Source organism: Carya illinoinensis, chromosome 7, assembly GCF_018687715.1.
Source record: "Carya illinoinensis cultivar Pawnee chromosome 7, C.illinoinensisPawnee_v1, whole genome shotgun sequence".
Lineage (NCBI taxonomy): Eukaryota > Viridiplantae > Streptophyta > Magnoliopsida > Fagales > Juglandaceae > Carya > Carya illinoinensis.
In genome coordinates, this window is record NC_056758.1 from 16,057,718 (window position 1) to 16,066,136 (window position 8,419).

Genomic DNA, 8,419 nt, shown 5'->3' on the forward strand with positions numbered 1-8,419 from the left:
GAAACTCAATATCTCATGCAAAACTCGCCAAAGTTAGAAGTAGAGATGAGTTCTATGTCATATTTTATGTCATGTATCACTTTGCTAATGGTTTAAAAGTCTATAATTAAATGACTTTTAAAAAGATAGTGTTTCTGATCAGTAAAACTTTATGCAAGAAATCACTATCAAGTCATCAACTCAAATGCATGGACTATCAGAACTGATGCAAGACTGTGTCTATTTGATTCAAATCTATGACATTATTTATATTTTGGTACTGTAAATTTAAATTTATTGTGAATTTGTAGGTTTAAATTTAAATTTATCATTTCCACACATTAAATCACTTGTTTTTGTATTGTACGTGATGTGCTCATCATATTTAAATTTTAACTTTTTTACTTATTTTTTACAATATTTTTATATTGGGTCATGGGCCCAGGCCCGATCTAATTAGGGCCATCAAGCCTGAAGCGGTGAAGCCCACTTCAACTCTAACACCAAACTTCGATAGGAGTTGAACTCCAACTCCAATTGAAGTTGGAGTGCATATTGATCTCTGATTCAAAGAGTCGGAAGTCGGATGTGGGCATTTTGACTTTGTTGAAGTCGGAGTCCATCCTTAGATCCAGTGACTATCCAATAAAACTCACTTTCACTTTTCCTCTGTTAAAGGCTAAGAACTCATCAGTCACAAACCTATCTCAGTTGCTTTCTCTCTCTCCTCGCTCTCAACAACCCCGATTCTTCCTAGTCTCTCTTTCTCTACCGGAAAACCTTCCAGCCAAGCTGTCAATCAAGTCTTCTAGAATCTTTTAGAAAGGAAATTAATAGAGTTTCAGCAATAGGATAACACTCTCGTGATGGTTTTTGTCAAATGTGTTAATTGTGCACAAATAGTCTCTATTTATAGACCATGAGACACTAGTTGACAAGGGGCACAACTATTGATAAGTGACAACTTTTTGACTAAATCAAATGTGAAAATGCGAAATGTAAGAGTTTGGCTAGGACTAGGTGACTAAAATGATAGACACAATCTTGTGTTGGAATTTATATTTTGGATGAATGTAAAATACTTTGAGTCTATCTAAAGCTTGTTTTGATTTTATCTAGAGTTTGTTAGTAAGTGTTTTAAATAATTCAAAACAGTTGAAGTCAAGTTCCAAGAGATTAATCTTATCCAGAAAAGAGTTTAAATGTGAAACTGCCATTGCTGAGAAAATAAGTGTCACAAGTGTCAACAAACCATTAGCAGAATCCTTTGTAACATAATCATTCCGTCATCAAAATTTCACTGTCTTACAAACTTCTTCCAAATAAGATAACGGAGCTATCCTATTAATTAGGATATGGAGTGATTCGGCCTTAGGGGTCATTGGAGAGTATTTTCCGAGTGCTTATGTGTGAGAAAATTCTCGAAATTTTCTAGTTGTTTTCTCTTGTTGAGTGTCATCATACTCCATGTTGGAGGTAGAGTAATCATGTTTCAGCCACTAGAGTTTCAATAGAAAAGCCAATATTTGAAGATCTTCAGAAGATCTGGGTACTACTGCAGTATAGACAAATGAGTCGTTTGTTGTGTCAAGTAAGATAGTCAATTGACAAAGATTTTGTAATTGGAACTTACTTGTAACAGATTTTTAAATAATAAAATTGACTTTTCTGAATTTGACTACTCCGTAGGGTTTTACTTTTAAAGAATTTTTTAAAGGTCTTCCCTTTGTTAACAATATTGGTGTTATACAATTAATTTATTTTATGTTGGTGTATTCTTATTATATAATTGCATGAGTGTCGACTAACCAATTTATTGATTGAATTAGTAGATCTTTGTATTACAATACAGTGATATTGAGGGAATTTCAATTGGCATCAGAGAGTGGTTCACTCATTCGAGTGTGATCCATGTTCCTGTAGATCATCTCGTCATCATTATTAGCTCCACCACACTTTGATGGGGAAAAATATGCTTATTAGAAAGTTCGTATAAGGGCTTTTCTCACGACTCTAGATGAACGTGTGTTGTATGCAGTTGAAAAATAATGGACTAAGTCCGAGACAACTCTGGATGCTTGGATTAGAGATGAGATCAACAATTGCAACTGGAATAGTAAATGACTTAATGCTATTTTCATAAATGTATATCCCAAAGAATTAAAAAGAATCTCTATGTACGAGATTACTAAAGAAGCCTGTGATATTTTGAAGGTCACACATGAAGGCACAATAATTATAAAACATTCGAAATTACAGATGTTAACCTCAAAATTTGAGGAAATTAAAATGCAGAAAGATGAGAGTTTTAATAATGTTTATACTAAACTTAATCTTAACAAGGAAATTTAGAAAATTTTTATTTAACAAGAAAGCTAGTGAAAAACAAAAATGAGGTAAGGAATTTATTACAAAGAAAAATGATACTAAAAAATAGAATAAAGAAAAATCTAAGAAAAAGGATAAAGTGAAGTATCATGAATGCTCCGAATATGGTCACATAAGAGTGGAGTGTCCAAATTTTAAGAAAAATAAGATAAAAGCACTGAATAATACATTTAGTGACAGTTCTGAATCTAAAATTTCTAGTTCATTATTGGATGATGAAAGTTCCTTTATGGCATTTATTACTATTGTTGAATATTTTCCTGAGATTATGCTAGCTAAATTTGAAAGTGAATTTGATGATAGTGACTCGGATATAACTCATGTTGATGCTGACCATAAGCTAAACATACAATAGGCTCGTAATGATTGATATGAAGAAGTGGTCAAGTTGAAAAAGATTAACAAGAAGTTGTACAATAAACTTACAATAGTGGAGGATATACAAAATAATCTTTTGGAGACACTAAAAATTCCTGAAGTTGAGATTTCGAGATTGAAGGCTCAAAATGATACACTAGACAAAGAATTGAAGAGTTTTTAAGATTGTCAACAAAAATCAGCAACTTACAAATTAGATGAGATGTTAAGTATACAAAAGTCCAGCTATGATCGTACTGGTTTGGGTATACAACTTCCCATGATAAAGATCCTCAAACCTCATCATCCGCTACCTCTATCTCTAAGAGTATCGTCTTTGTCAAATGAAGTCAAGTTGTGGATGCTCTAAAAGAATTCGCTTCAAAGTCAAACCATCTTGAAAAGCTACATGAAAGATCAACTTCAAAGAAGCTAAACAGATGTAAGTTTGAAAGGTAAGTTTATATCTATTTGTCATCATTGTGGTATTTCTGATCATATAAGGCCATATTGCTTTAATTTGAGTAAAGTGTAGAAAAATGGAGGTGTAAGAAAATCAAAGAAGAAGGCAAAGACTCTTGAAAATTAAGTTCAAGAATTAAGTCATCAAATAACCTCCATAAGCTTAAATTTAGGCGAATTATCTGAATTTTGCTTTTAGAACAAAGAAAAGATCATGTAAAGTGGTGATGATAAAAAGAATTGCTCCAAACTTAAAGCAAAATGGGTGATCAAAAAATATGTTGTATGCGTAGTTGCTCACACAACCCTTAAGTCGATGGACAATTACATTTGGTATATGGACAGTGCATGCTTGAGACATATGTCCAATGAAAAAATTTTGTTCAAGAAGATCAAGTTGAGTAATGGAGGCACCATGACCTTGGGAGATGGTAGCAAGTCCATTGTTGAAGGGAAAGAGAGTGTTGAAATACCTGGATTACCTATTCTTCATAATATTTTATTTGTTGATGATCTTAAAGCTAACTTACTAAGCATTAGTCAATTTTGTGATTATGATATTTTTGTGCAGTTTTCAATGATCAATGCAACATTTACAACAAAGCTGAAGAATGGATCTTGAAGAGCACTAGAACATCTGACGATTGCTATGTAGTCTCCTCAATATCCCAATTGTGTTGCCATAGAGTTCTATGGGATGAAGCCAAGCAATAGCACCAACGACTCGGTCATATTAATTTTAGAAACTTATCAAAACTCTCAAAAAGGGGAGTTGTTGCAAGTTTGCCAAAGTCTCCTAAAGTAAAAAAGATGGTTTGTAGACCATGCCAAGAGGGAAGAGTACAACACAAGAAAGTTTTATATATTCTTACATCTCGGCCACTTGAGCTACTTCACATGGATTTGATAGGTCCAACACAAACTGAAAGCTTGGGGGAAAAGAAGTCTATTATGGTCGTTGTGGATGATTTTTTTCATATTTACTTCGATCATCCTCTTAAGAGAAAAATCTGAAACATTTAACCTTGCCAAGAAACTGTTTAAGAGACTACAAATAGATAATGATCTTTCTATCTCTAGAATTTGTAGTGATCATGGTAATAAATTTGAGAATATTAATTTTTTCTCTTTTTGTGATGAACAGGATATTCACCAAGAGTTTTCTACTTCTATCACTCCTAAACAAAATGGAGTGGTTGAAAGGAAAAATAGGGCTATTCAAGAAATGGCACGAACCACGTTGAACAGCAAAAAAATGGCTTTATATTTTTTGGGAAAAACTGTAAACATGGCAAGTCACATCATAAATGGAGTTATTCTACAGCCCGTCACCAAACATACTTCTTATGGAATGTGGAAAAATAAAAAGCCCACTATCAAGTATTTTAGAGTATTCGATAGCAAATGCTCCATCTTGCGAGATTGTAAAAATTCACGTAAATTTGATAGCAAAAGTGATGAAGGGGTGTTCCTTGAATATTCATCTAATAGTAAGGCTTATAGAGTCTACAACCTATGGACAAAAACAGTCTTGAAATCTGTCGATATAGTTGTAGATAATGAGTTAGTCGAGACTATTAAAAAGGAACTTGAAAACTTAGAAGAGATAGGCCAAGCTATTGAAGAGTGTGCACAAGAGTAAAGTGATGAAAACCACATGGGACAAACTCCAAAATTCTTATTGTTTGAGCTAAAATATTGCATATTTTATATATATAAAACTAATGTATTTTAATTGCTTCATAACATTATTATTAATTTTAGATAAAAAAATTGTTAAAAAGTATAAAGTTGAGTTGTGATTTAAATTGGTTAATATCATGGTTTATTCTTAAATTTATAACCTCTAATTTAATTGAGCGATATTTCTTCACATGTATAATATATTTTTAATATTTTATTTTTTTCCTTTTTTTATTTGTTTTTAAACTCTGTGTGTGATTTCTTTTCCCTTTTTTTTTTCTCTACTGCTTGTGTTATTTGTTTTACTCATTTTTTACTGCTTTTAAATAAAAATTGCTCACTTTGACTCCTAACAAATGAAGAAAATGAAGTACTTCAAAAATCACATAGGACCACCAATTGAAGAGAAATATTAGGAAGCACAAGCACACACGACACTTGAAACATGCATGTTCACAAGGGACAAAAGACTTTCTGGCAAGACTTTTTGGTTGGGCACATTTTGGACGCATGCAAGGCTGCACCTTACAGCCTTTTGACTCTTCAATGGGAGCGGCTTCCTTCGGACATGAAATGAAAAAGAAAAAAAAGCTTTCGGCATGCAGGAAACGCAGGGGCTTTTTTTAGACGTTCTGTAGATGCTTTACACACGTAGGAAAAAGAGACGATCGATGGGATTGAGAAAAAGTCTGTTTATGGAAAGGGCTAGCTGTTTTTTCTGGATGGAACAAAAAGTAGAGGAGGGGCATTGGAACCAATATTTCTTGCAACTTTTCAGTTTGAACTCATATAGCACGCCTATAAAAAAAGGGCCTTTTATCATTTAGTGGGGGGAGAGCTCAATTCGAATTAGAATAGGAGTAGTGTAATTTAGTTTTCTCTCGGCTTTCTTTTATTTTTAAGAGAGCTCGGGCAGGAAGATGGAGATGGCACAGTTGAGTGATACCACTGTTATGGTTCACCATCCCTCCCCTGCTTATAGCCTCCTCTCCAGTTCTTGTTAATTTTGATTTGCTTATTTAACTTATGTCGTTTACTTTTCTAGCATTATACTGAGGTTAGAGGTAAAATATAATGATTTAGATATTGTTTCCAATCAACAATAGAGTTTATATTGTGAATTTGATCGATTGAATGGTTTTATTATTATAAATTTTGACTATCTATATATTTATCTTGATCCATTGTGATTTTCGAATATATTGGATGCTTGAAGAATTCATGATATTCAAATGAATTTGTAAATATTTTAATCATCAATTGTTTATGCTTAATCTTTAGTGATTAATTTTAACTTCTAAATCTTCCAATTAAATAGAATCATTATTTTAGTTTAATTGAAATAGATTAATCGGAGACAATATTCTACATTATTAGATGGATCCTTGAAACCGAAGTTGTTTTCCATATCTCTTTATTTTATTATTTTAGTTGTATTATGCTCCTTTCAAAATCTTCACCTTAGTAATTTTATCTTCCATTCATTATACATACTACCACTTTTATTTTCTCTTTGTAAATATCTTCCACCATTGTATGAGTTTGATTTTAAGCATACTTTCCTTGAGGAGATGATCTATGAATTTTATTCCTAATTATTACGTGACATCCTTTTGTATTTGGGATAGTCTTTGTGCTGCTTGTTTTGGAGCGAGTCACTCCTCCTCCATAGAACAAAGAACGCTCCTTAAGAGTTACACACAACCATTCAAGAGAGAACATTCTTGGTGAGCTGGATGAATGTATGAAATTTTGAAAAAGATTGCTAAATTAAGTTTCTTTCATGTGTTATTTGTCGCAGGTTGAACCCAAGAAAGTAGATGAAGCCTTAGATGATGAAAGTTGGGTCAATGTCATACACGAAGTACTTCATCAGTTCACAAGAAATGATGTTTGGGAGTTGGTACCTAGACCTGAAAATTACAACATTATTAGAACCAAGTAGATTTTCAAAAATAAGTCAGATAAACATGGAACCATTATAAGAAACAAGGCTAGGCTGGTTGCACAAGGCTACACACAAGTGGAAGAAATTGACTTTGATGAAACCTTTGCCCTAGTTGCTCGTTTCGCATAATTCTTGCCATTACTTGTCATCTAAATTTCAAGTTATATCAAATGGATATCAAGAGTGCATTTTCAAATGGCATTCTATAAGAAGAGGTATATGTTGAACAACTTAAAGATTTCATTAATCATCTCTATTATGTTCATGTTTACAAGTAGAAGAAAGCTCTCTATGGGCTTAAACAAGCACCTCGTGCTTGGTATGAAAGACTGACAGTTTATTTACTTGAACATGGCTTCACTAGAGGACAAGCTTATAGGACTCTCTTCATCAAAAGATCTAGCTATTCGGATGCGGATTGGGCTGGAAATGCTGATGATAGAAAGAGAACTCCGGGGGATGTTTCTATGTATGTGGAAATATTGTAACTTGGATGAGCAAAAAAAAAAAAAAATCAATTTCCTTGTCTACAGCTGAAGCTGAGTTTATAGCAATTGGAAGTTGTTGCACTCAACTGCTTTGGATGAAAAAGATACTTCAAGATTATGGGTTTTCTTAAGATACTATGACTATTTATTGTAATAACTCAAGTGCAGTTAGTATCTCCAAAAATCCTGTTCAGCACTCTTGGATCAAGTATATAGACATTAGACACCATTTTTATTAGAGACTTGGTTGAGTCCACTGAGCATCAATTGCTGACTTATTTACTAAACCATTAGATAGTTTAAGGTTTGAGTTTTTAAAAAAGAGTCATAGGTGTGTGTGACATTAAGTGATAAGCACACTTGCATTTTCTATTATTTTCTGCACATCATTAGTCTAGGACATGCATTTCACATATTTTTATTTTGCTTCATTTTACATTATTTTACATGATTTTGATTTGTTTTTCTGTTTTATTTTTGTTCAGTTGAGCAAAGTTCATGCTTGGTGTGCCAAGTCTTGAGTACTTGGGTCTTCACACTTCCTAAACTTGAAGCCGAAACATCTATCTATTTTTGTGCAATCTACAATGTGAGTGTAGATCCTATGACTCATTTTGCCAATATAAAACTCTAGTGCACTGTAAGGAACTTATTTTCCATATTATTTCATTATGTATGTTCTATAAAGTTGCATAGATTTTGTCTAAAGAGGGAGTTTATACCTTAAATTGACTAATAATACTTGAACTTAGTACTAAAAATCAAGAGGTATCTTCTTGCCGAACATAAAGATTTGATCCAAATAGAAAAAGTTGGTAGTTCACCATTGTGAAAAAAGGCCAAACACCATCTATCCCTTTAGTCCTTACAAAAAAAAATTATTACTCTATTCACTATGGAAAAAGATGAGCAATAAAATAGACATGTCAAGGGTTGAGCAACCATATGTTTAGAGAAGATATTCTTTCAAAGTATTTAGACCCTAGCATAAAATTTGACCTTTAAGGTGGGAGATAAACCACGTGGGAGTATTTATGCAAAATAAAATATATAAAGAAAAAGGAAAATAAAGTATATAAAAAAAATATAAAAATGAAATATTTCTTTATGGGAG

At 32.6% G+C, this 8,419-nt stretch overlaps 1 long non-coding RNA gene across 1 annotated transcript; it reads left to right on the top strand.

The window, feature by feature from the left end:
- Positions 1-6,254: 6,254 nt before the first annotated feature.
- On the top strand, positions 6,255-7,543 carry LOC122314697. Its single transcript, XR_006243861.1, has 2 exons — positions 6,255-7,032; positions 7,182-7,543. It is a non-coding gene; the product is annotated as an uncharacterized LOC122314697 (long non-coding RNA).
- Positions 7,544-8,419: the final 876 nt, after the last annotated feature.